Source organism: Salvia splendens, chromosome 9 (assembly GCF_004379255.2).
Source record: "Salvia splendens isolate huo1 chromosome 9, SspV2, whole genome shotgun sequence".
Lineage (NCBI taxonomy): Eukaryota > Viridiplantae > Streptophyta > Magnoliopsida > Lamiales > Lamiaceae > Salvia > Salvia splendens.
Window position 1 is genome coordinate 21,611,209 of NC_056040.1, and position 12,044 is coordinate 21,623,252.

General features: G+C 33.7%; 1 pseudogene; it reads left to right on the forward strand.

The window, feature by feature from the left end:
* The first annotated feature begins 9,466 nt into the window (after positions 1–9,466).
* LOC121749300 lies at positions 9,467–10,682 on the forward strand (annotated as a pseudogene).
* Positions 10,683–12,044: the final 1,362 nt, after the last annotated feature.

Genomic DNA, 12,044 nt, shown 5'->3' on the forward strand with positions numbered 1-12,044 from the left:
GTGATACGGTTGATAATGTCGATGATCGGACTACAAACTATCCAAAAAACAAGAAATAGAGCAGACACTTCACTGCTCATTTTAAATAATTGTTGAGTATACGAATATCCATTATAGTTTATTATAATTATATTTCTTAATTTACTTATTATATTAGTAGTAATTAAAGTGCTAAATTTTGATAGGCCTTAAGTATAGACATGCACAAACCGAACCGGACCGCCGGTTCACAAACCGGAACCGGCGCCGGCGGTTCGGCGGTTCAAGCAGGGCGGTTCAGGTTCAAAAAAAGCATGAACCGTAACCGGCAGTTTTGAACCGGCGGTTCAGCGGTTCCAACGGTAGGATTCCGGCTAGGGTGTAGGTTTTCAGACTAGGTGTGCAGAAAAACCGGCGGTTTACGTCAGAAACCGGCAGTTTCTGCCGAAAACCGGCAGTTTCTGACATAAACCGGCGGTTTACGACGGTTCAGCACCTTTTTCAGGTGGCAGTGTATATGCCTGAAAACCGGTCAGAAACCGTGGACTGAACCGCCGGTTCAGGCGGTAAATATGCCGAAATTTGAAATTTGAATTTTATTTATTTTATTTATTTTTTATTTCTTCCAATTTTACTCCTATAAATACCCCACTTCCCCCATCATTTTTACTCACCCCATTCTTGTGTTAACAAGGATTTCCTTCTCAATCTATTTCTCTATTCTCTATCCTCATTCTCTCTAATTGCTCAAGTTGTTTACTACTATATTTGTTGTTATGTTCGTAATTTACCATTTATTCAATACTCCATATTCCATACCACTTTCATTTTCCATTATGTCTTCTTCTCGTAGTGGACCGGGACGTGGTGATCGGGACAAAGGAATTGCCCAAGATCAAAGTAGTCGTCCCCAAAGATCAAATCGACCTAGTCTTTGAGAAGTTATGGAAGAGGTTTCCCGAGTGGCGGCTGAACGCATGCAAGTAAATTCTAAAAAATAAAATTATTTTTCTAATTCATAATTTCATAAGATTGAGTTTTTTTAAAAAAAAATTGTGTTCCTAATTAAAACTTCAACTTATATAATATTTATAGATAGAAGAAGATCATAGGATGACCATGCTACTCGCTGAAATGCATCAAGGTGGGGGAGGGGCGGTGGTAGTTCCCAACAACAAGATGACGAGTACGACGTGTCTATATCGTCGGACTCGGACAACAATGATGATAGATCTCATTCTCATATTCCGTCTAGAACCGGCGGAAATGAGGACATGCCTCCCCCTCCACCCACTAAAAAAGCATTGAAATTTGATATTTTTGTTAAACACTACAAGAAGGTCCCGGTGGTAATTCCAAGTCCTAATGATCGGCTCTCTCAAGAAGAGACATCGGCGTTTCATGCATATTGTAACTATTGTGATAAAGTTTACAAATTTGCTAGTGGTGGGGGATATGGCACCCTCCGTCGTCATTTGGTGACAAAGCATCCGGTAGAATGTGGCACTGCCTCTACCCAAACCCAACTAAACTTCCAACCCGGTGGCTCAGGTTCGTCAGGTACGTCTCTTTTTAAATATGATCCTAAAAATTTTGCTGACGTTATGACTAGATGGGCTACAATGAAGCATTTTCCTTTTAATGTTTATGATGACAAAAAATTTGAGGTTACTATACAAAGTGGTTTGAACGTAGCTGTCAAAAGAATAGGTCGAATGACCGTTCAACGATCTACCGTTCGACAATGTTTAGAGAAAAAAGTTGATTTATCACGTTATTTACTCAACTTGGGATACAAAGTGAACATTTGATCAGATGTATGGACTGATTGTTTTACTAGACATTCATACATGGGCATTACGGTTCACTTTGTGGACAATAGTTGGACTTTGAACAAGCGTTTGATTGGTTTTAGAGAATTTGAGACACCACACACTGCACCCGAAATTGCTTCTTTAATTATTCAAGTTTTGAATGAATTTCAATTATGCAATAAGATATTTTCTGTTGGTTTTGATAATGCAACTGCTAACACTGCAAGTATTAATGACTTGATTGCGGCTTGAGCTCCGGTTATTGGTGGTAAGTATTTTCATCAAAGATGCATATGTCATATTTTGAATTTATGTGTATAAGATGCGCTTGAATTATGGCAAAAGCATGTTAGTCCTATTAGAAGTATTGCCACCAAAAGAAGGTAAGATATACGAATTTTACCATAAATGTGTCTCATAGATGGAATTCGGCATATGATTGTCTGAATTCTACTTTGACGCATAAAGATTCTTTGTGTGATTTTTTTAGAACCTATCCCGTTTCTGACTTATATCTGTCGCATAGTTGTTGGGATCATAGCGTGAGTTTATTTAAATTGTTCAAATATTTCAAAAATGCGACTGTTGAATTATTGAGTGTTTATTATTGCACTGCTATTCGTATTTTAGAGCATTGCATGTATATATCACTTAGTTTTAAAACTGCGATGAAAATTGCTTCATCTTCTTCTGAATTGACGTGTGTTTTATATTATATGATTGAAAAATGGCTTAAGTATTTCAGTGAGATTCCAACGGTGTTTTTGATTGCAAAGGTGTTGGATCCAAAATGGAAATTAGCCGTTACCTCCAGGATTTTATATTTTTATTATAACAATTTGAGTTCTATTGATCTTGGTCCACTTCAAGCATTGCAAGCGGATACCAATGACCAATATGGAGTAAACCTAACCGAAACATTTCATATAAACTTTCCGGACCGGTCAATTATCCAACAAACCTTCGAGTTTAACTTGCGTGCTCTCTACACCGAATATGAAACCAAGTATAACAGTACCCACCAAGTCAGAAGACCTACCCCTCCTCAACAACATAATTTTGGCTTCGCATTTCAAACTGATTATCATGACCCCGACGCGCAATCCCAATTAGGCGACCTATACAGCTACAGCACCGGCGGAAGGTCGACCTCAGGTATGGTAAGTGAGTTAGATTTATATTTCGATTCACTCTTTTCCTTTGGTGATGAAGGTCCTACTCCTCCCGCCCAAATCGGCGTCCTCGATTGGTATGAAACACACGAGAAAGATTTTCACATACTTGCGTCAATGGCCAAAGAGATTTTTTCGGTACTGGCTTCCACTGTCGCCGTCGAGTCCGCTTTCAGTGTTGGATCACGTGTGTTTGAATAATCAAGAAATAAGCTCTCCGCGAAAAATATGGAAGCCGTGATGTTACTTTATGATTGGGCCAAAGCTCACGTCAGAGAACAAGAAAATGATTGGGATGATCGTCAGAAGGAATCACAAGAAGAATTCACCGGGGATGAATCGTAGGCCAACCGTCAACCGCCGGCCAAGCAAGCCAAATAGGTAAGTAAGGTTAGAGAACTACGTGGGCTTTGATTCCCTAATGCAAATGAGCATTAGGGATACGTAGGCACCTCAACTTAAATTTTAAATTTAAGTTAAGCTAAAGTCCTTTTTCCTTTATTTATATTTTTTCATTTGTTTTTACTTTAAAAATATGCAAATACAATTAAATAATTGTATTTGTATATACTCTAGTCGGTTAAGCAGATTTCTCTATAAGGCTAAATCCGGGAAACTTTTGACAATTCTACTATAATTGTTGATTGTTAGACTAAACTCAACATTTAAGGTTGAATTGCTAAATGTGTCCTCAATTTAGTTATGTAGAAACATCTCCTTCGCCGACTAAGAGTATATATACTTATAAATTTATTGTTTAGAACTTCAAGTCTTTTTTGTAATTTGTAATTCGCTTCGTTGTATTTAATTTTTTTGTTTAAGACTTCAAGTTTTTTGTGATTTGTAATTGTTGTAACTTGTAATCTCAATAAAATTACAATTTTCATCGTAATTTTTGAATTTTATTTACGCACATTTCATAAATAAATAAATAAGAAAATGCAAAAAAAAAAAACGAACCGCCGAACCGGCCCGGAACCGGCTGTTTCGGCCAAAAACTGACGGTTTTGAACCGCCACATGAACCGGCGATTTTTTGAACCGAAACCGAAACCGCCGGAACCCTTGACGGGCCAGTTCCGGTTCATGAAAATGTTGAACTGTGAACTTCGGAACCAGCAGTTTTTGAACCATGTGCGTTCGGAACCGGATGTTTTTGAATCGTGTGCATGCTCACTTAAGTATAGTACTATAATAGAAGTGAATAGTGATGGATGCATCGAATAAAGAAATGATCAGATTACGATCACAATACTTAAAAAGAAATCAAATCAGATAGTGATCATGATATTGAATTCAGGTCCATGTATCTTGGACTGTTTTTGTTCCTGCCCCAGCTGTCTGCTTTAGGTGGTTGTGAAATTAATCATATAATTGCAACCCTAGCTAGAATAGTTGATGAGGATCATATCATCTAGGATTTCGTCCTCATTGATCATCAAGGGTTGTAAAGGAAAAAGAATATACGTGCATATAATTGAATATGTATGAGAATGTTAATATCTAATTTTCAATTTGACATCTTTAAGCTTGCAATGAATACGCAGATATAGTTGGTGGGGATGCTGACTGAGTTCCGCATTGCCCTTGGTAAAATTAATGTAAAGAAGATAGTCACTTTATGCTTTTTCTACTTTAAAAAGAATAATTCCAATAAATATTTTTTTGATTATATCTTCCTGTATTTTAATAGTAATACTGCTATTTTCGATGCTTTTATTCAATGAGCTTCATCATATATACCTTTAGTTAAACAGAGAATATAAAAGTAGCAAACAATTAATGGTGTAGGTAGCATGAGGGGTCGGTCCTTGTTAAGAAGGGTAAAATAAACTATTTTGCTTGACATTCTCGATTTGTTTTGTAAAGTTTTACCAATATTATTTACTGTATCATGTTACGATTTTGACCCGTAAATCTATCTAGTGGAGTACTACAAAAGTACTCTTCATAATATAAATATACTCATTTATTTCAATTCGATATTTATATAGTAGTATTAGGTAGTAAGAGTATTGCATGTTTGTATGCTAAGAAATAAATTAAAGGGAAATTGTAATAAAAATCACTAGGCTTAGTTAAATTATATTTTCATATTTTAAAAAGCGGTCGACTATATCATAATTTAGATATTTTTTCAATTTCATCTTAATCTCTTATTTTAGGGATATTATGTATGATGCATGAAACAGAAAATAATACGTGAACAAAATTTTTGTCCACTTAAACAATATGGCTTAATACACTTAATTAGTCATGTCTGTAAATTTTACACATGTATGTTTTACATCAATAAATTCAGATGCTTAACATGCCAAAATTTTCAGTCACGTGACAATTGAGAAAAATGTCAAAATTATGATATAAATGACTAATTTTTAAAATTGCGGGATTGGCCAATATTTGATCAAACTTGTTGATATTTTACATTAACCGTTGTTCATTAAAACTCGTGTCATGTTCAATATTGTCTATTTTTTAGGGACGAGGGAAGTAGTATTTAATTATATATAATGTTTTTTACAAAAGTTGAAATGAAGAGGCATATTTTCTCATGTACAACTATATCCCAAAACTCTAGACACTTCAGACATTGATAGTATTTCATCCAGCGGCGGATGGAGGTGGGGTCGAGTGGGGTCGGCCAACCCCACCGCCATCCCTGGTGAACTGCCGGAATACTCCTCCCAACGGCCCCCGACCCCACGGCGTTCGGAACTCTGCCCCATGATTCATCTTCAAGCTGCGCGCAGCTTTTGCACCTCTGTTGTTATTTCCTCTACTGCTAAATCTTTTATGCGTGGGTTTAGGTTTGGACCTTTTCATTTATTTTAATTAAAACATGCAGGGAATACTTTCTTCATAAATAATTTATCTCTATTATAATGGTTAATACTTTCTTTACAAATTACAACTAAGATTGCTCGGTATCTAAATTAATTTTAATTCAAATTAAGGGTTTGAGGCGTAGAGCATAGGCTGTGCAAAAAAAGATTCGGTGCATTATATTATAGGAGTATAGTTTATTGAACATCTTGTAGTCATGTTTTATTAATTAATTTATTTTATTATCGTAGTAACCGATAAATTTTAACCTAATTTTAATAGATATTCTTTCCGTCCGATAAAAATATGAATATTAATGAAACGGAAATTAATGTACAATTGTTAAAATAAGAGAGAAATGGAAAGAAAAAGTAATTATAGTATTGTTAGTGGAGAATGTAGCTCATCTACTAGAAACAGAAGTTACGAAATACTATAAAAGGAGATAATTTTATGTGACATTCCAAAATGAAAATGTATTTATTTTTATGGGACGGATGGAGTAATATCTATCTTTTACTTTTAGTTATTGATTTTAGTTACCTTCTATTTTAGATTAATAGATACTCAATTCGTCCCACAATAAAAGTCATATTTTGTCATTTCGGTCCGTCCTACAATAAGAGTCACATTTCACTTTTATCATAAATGGTAAATAGGTCTCACATTCCACTAACTCACTTCACTCACATTTTATTATAAAAAATTAATATAAAAAAGTGGACCTCATGTTCCACTCACTTTTCCTACCCACTATTATTTACATTTCTTAAAACTCATGTCTACATCAAATGTGACTCATATTATGGGACGGATAGAGTTCATTTTTTTAAAAATCTCGAGTTTCCATCAACTCTTCTAATGCTAATGGTGAACATCAACTAGAAGATATTTTCGCAACTAATTTTGACAGTTTCATAATATCGTAGAAGTACATATAAAATAGATATATTTCATTTATAATGTATCTTTATAAATATATATATTAGTATATTTTATTATTTATTTCGACCTCACGGCATTTTAATCCTGGATCCGCCATTGATTTCATCTTATACTAAGATAGTAAAAAAATTCAAACATTTACATAAACTATAGTCCGAAAAATAATGTGATTGTTGGATAGCATGTACTTTAATGAAAAATAATCTCACCGGTGGGCATGTCACCGTGGGTGGCGGCGCTGCTGAAGCCTGAAGAGGCAACGCATGTTACTCTGCAATAAACCATAACTGGGTTAGGTTAGGCTTGGACTTGAGTCAATGTGATTGGGCCATTCATGCCACGTATAGGCCGGGTATATGGGCGCATTTTAAAGCTGAGCTGCATCAGTTCATGGGCAGCTGGGCTAATTTAATTATGGCAGCCACATGAAAATTAATTAATTTACCATTATATTGAATTATGCTAAAATGTATATGGGTTGTGTTATATTGATAACTCACTCCTAAATTGCTAACTACAACTAAATAATAGGCATTAGATCTTCAAATCAATTAGGCTAAGATCATTCGATTCTGAAAATCAATATAGTGAACAAAAAAAATATCAATTCGGGTATTTATGTCAATTAACAACAAAGTGGTTATAACTAACTTTTAAAAAATATGTCAACACTTTAAATGCATATAACTATCTCATTTAAATTATTTTTCCACACAACATATATCAAACTAAAGATAATTTTATAAGGATTCCAACGAGATCCTACATGCATATGTTTCGAAGTCAAAATTTTTTTAAAAAATCTTGAATTTTCGTATTTTTGAAGAAGCAGTTTATATCAACACGGCTTACATAATATGTCAATATAATGCTTCTACAATGTCAATATGAAATTGTGCTGACATTTTCATGTCTACATGTTGATATATTTAATACTCCCTCCGTCCCAAGATAAGTGAGTCATTTCCTTTTTTGGCATTCTATCTCTTACTTTTTCTCTCTACTTTATTAACTCTCTTACTTTAATTCACTTTTCACTTTACTAACAAAACCTCATTTTCTTAAATCCCGTACCAAAAAGTTTTGGCTCACTTATCTTGGGATGGAGGGAGTACATTATATTGACATTGAGTTCTTAAACCTCAAATTTGATACAGGTGTTATTATCTTTTTAATATTATAAAATAAAAAAATAAAATTACACATGACAAATTATAGACCACTAGTTCTCTAAAATCCTATGGTCATAAATTAGTTGTAGTTAGCAATTAAAGGATGAATTAACAATTGATTACATCCCAAATGCATATAGTACTCCAATACATAACTAAAACCAATCCTACACCATTAGATGTCAAAATGAGTGAATAATATAAATCTCACTAGTATCATTAAATAGTGGATAAAAATCAATAAAAGGGTAAAATCGTCAATTTCTCATAATATAATAATTTTTGGGGTTTTACTGATATCAACATATTTCATTAAAAATATCAACACAATAATATATATTTCAACAACTAATAATGTGCACCCCACGATCTACTAACACTATTTTTACCATCTTTTTCTCTCTCTCGTACTTTATCAATTATACATTAAAAACCTATGTCTATTTTTTGTTGATGGGAGAGTATTATGGAAATTCAGTGTTTGAGTATAGCATCCTAGCAACTATAAGTATATGTATAAGTTAAATTACTATAAAAATCATGAATTTTAGTGAAATTTTAGTTTGTCCCATAACTTTTACAATCGATTGTGAAAACCATAAATTTTAACATCTTCTCAATTTTTCATGAGGTTTAACTTAAGTGATGTATTTAGTGTAATATCCCAAAATCTACAAGTTTGAGATCGTCCTTGAGTTTTACTCTCTCCGTCCCACAAATATTGACCCATTTTTCCATTTTCATCCGTCTCATAAAATTCATCCCATTTCACTTTTTATCATTTTTGGTAGTGGACCTCATATTCCACTAATTCATTTCTACTCACATTTTATTATAAAACTAATATATAAAATTAGGACTCACATTCCACTCACTTTTTCAACTCAATTTTCATTACATTTTTTAAAACCCGTGCCCGGTCAAAGTGAGACAATTTTTATGGGCAGAGGGAGTATATTTTTTCAACACATAACTCAATCACACCATAAAAGTGAAACACCAAATCTAAAACATGTTTCAGAAATAGAAAAGATGTTTATAGTTACGGTGTTTATGACCGATTTTCAAAGTTGTGGGACAATTACCAAAATTTATAATTTTTGCTACTATTATTAGTATATAAATTCCAAAAAACTTGAATTTGTGGAAGAGAATATAAAAATTCCAAAAAATCTTGAATATGTGGTTGAGAATATATTGCATATAAACATCAATACAATATGAATCTGTATATATCGTTGAAATGAAACATATACGCACTTATTAGAGAGCAGCTGTCCCACAACAGCCGATGGAAAAGAAAACCTGTCGGAAATCTCAATATCCTATCTCTGTACACACGCAGTCAAAGTCGCCAAATCAATAGTGACACCAATATGGAGTACTTGATTACTTAATTATATTAATAGATTTCAATGATCCCAAGGGATCAGTCGAATAATAAGATATCAATCATGCAATGTGTACAAATCATGATACATATATTTCTCTCTCTATGTGTTGATTTCGTCCCATTAGTAATTCTGTAGCTAAAAGAATTAAAACGTCCCAAAAACGACATGAAAAGAGATTGTAATAACCCATTCATCCCTTCACAAGAACATGAAATTCCCATTAGTACTCCAGATTTCTCGCTATGGGAAGTCAGTTTTGATCAAATTTTATTTCGCAACGATCCAACCAATCTCGAAGGAAATAAAATGGGCGAGGGTGATTTACAAGTGATCGACGATGCAAGAATCAATGAGGAGGTGGAGAAAAAAAAGTGCACAAAGAAATTGAGAGGCAAAGAAGAAAAGAAATGGCGAACCGAATGAAAGCACCAATTGATAAGGGAAAGACCCTTATCAAGTGAAAAAGATAAAGAAAGTCGTAGAGAAACCGTGCTCTGTCGACAATAGGAAATTCTAAACAGAAAAACTAAATAAACATAAAAAAAATAATTATGATTTCATTGATTGAATAATGAGAATAACAATAGGTCATATTTATAATACTCATATGAATAACCTAACTTGATGAACAAGATAATAAAGATATGGAAAAAATATGATAATATAATAATAGAGATATGAGAGATATTTCGGAAGATATAATCATATCACCGCCCTTTATGATTCTCTCCGATCAGTCCTCCCTTCCAAGTCTATCAAGGTAAAAATTATTCTTTTTCATATTTAACAAATAAGTATAAAACAATGTGTTTAATCTTGATAAAAGTGGGGGAAAAAGATGATCTCTATGATTTTTTTTTTAATTTGAAGGGCTTGAGATCGGCATCAGATCAAATTGATGAGGCTACAAAGTATATAAGATATATGCAGAATAAAGTGAGGCAACTAAAAGTGAAGAGGGATAAGATGATGAAATCGGCTGAAAATAAAAAGGGGGTTTGCTGAGAGAGAAAGGGAGCTCTAGCAAGGGTTTGCCTATCACAGTAAGGGTTCAGCGATGCACGGGTAGCACCGAGGTGCTGATCTTCGCGACAGCGGAAGGGCTATCGAGAATCCTGCAGGTGTTGGTCGAGAAAGGGCTGAAAGTGGTGGAGTGTAACTGCACCAAATTTGATGGGAGGTTACATTGCAGTTGCACCATCCAATGTGAGGTATCGATGTGTGAGAGTGTTACTATCCAATTTGGTGATTGCAATATCCAATTTGACTTATGTATTGAATCATTTATATTTTATAGGACGGACGCCCGAGTATCGATCTACAAACTCTGCAAGTAAAGCATTCAAGTAATATCAAAAACTTTGGTGATGAATCTGGATAGAACAAACACAATGCTTGCTTTCGTGCATCATTTTTCTGAGTCATTTTAGTAAGTTTGTTTAAAATCTGGAGTAGCATTACTTTGGCATTGTGTTTAAACAGTTTTCGGTCCGTTGCTGATGATATTGGTTTCACTACAAAAAAAACTTACTTTTTTAAAGACACAATTAATTGCGATGGAAATATTTTAAAAATAACAACAATTTAGGACGCAAAAGAAAGTGTTCTTAAATTAAGGACAAATTAATCTTTTGTTTTTTAGGACGCTTTCATTTGTGTTCTCTAATGTTAGTTTATTCACTAACAATAAGGACGCTGTGTATTAGTTACATATTTAGAAACACAAATTAATGTCCTTACTTGCATTAAAAATGTCCTTAACAATTTTTTGTTGTGTATGTTATTTTAATTTTTTAATCATTAACAAATCTTATCACTATTTCCTACATAAGGATTGCTTCCTTTGGTATATATGGGATTATGCATCCTCCTAATGCCTCAAACTTGATCTGAAAACTTAGGGTTCAGCCTTCAGAATTCAATTTGCTTTACCCTAATGTTATTCATACATCGTACCAATAGAAAGTTATCAGGCTCTACGATTGTGGGCCCTGATAACAATGTGGAGCAGCGATGCGAGATTTTTTTAATGTAAAGAAAGGTCTACGAATTTAGTACTCGCTTCGTCCCAAGAAAGATGATCCATTCCTTGGGCAACACAAAATTTTATACAATTTAATTTTGTGTGTTGAGTGAAAAAAAAATAAAAGTAAGAAAGACGGAATAAAGTAGAGATAGGTGTTTCCATTTTTTAGTAATGGATTATCTTTATTGGGACAAACAAAAAATGAAAGTGGTTATCTTCGGTGGGACGGAGGGAGTAGTATTATATCTCGGCTTAGGCGTTGGATTCAATCTAGCCTATGTGGAGTATTAAAGAGTATTAAGGTACAACCTCTGTTCGACATTAGTAGTTCTGTTTGAGTTCAACATGAGTAGTTTTAAAAACACATAAATGAAAGTGGATGAAAAAAGTTAGTGGAATCCATGATCCATTTTTTTATATATTTTATTCGTCCATGAAAAGTATGAACATCTGGTTTGGCACTGATTTTAATGTATAATCCGTAAAGTAAAAGTGAGAGAGAAAGAGTAGTGTAAGTAGTTTTAGTGGAGAGTGAGCTCCACATCATTAATAGTGTAGTTTAATGGTATAAATTGTAAATAGAATGATGTGTAGGGGTAATGTGCCTTTTAAATATTCTAAAAGGTTCATACTTTTTAGGGACATAGTACATGCTTATAAGTCAATATTTCGTACTTTACAGGGATGAAGGGAATATTAATTAATTAATAATAAAAT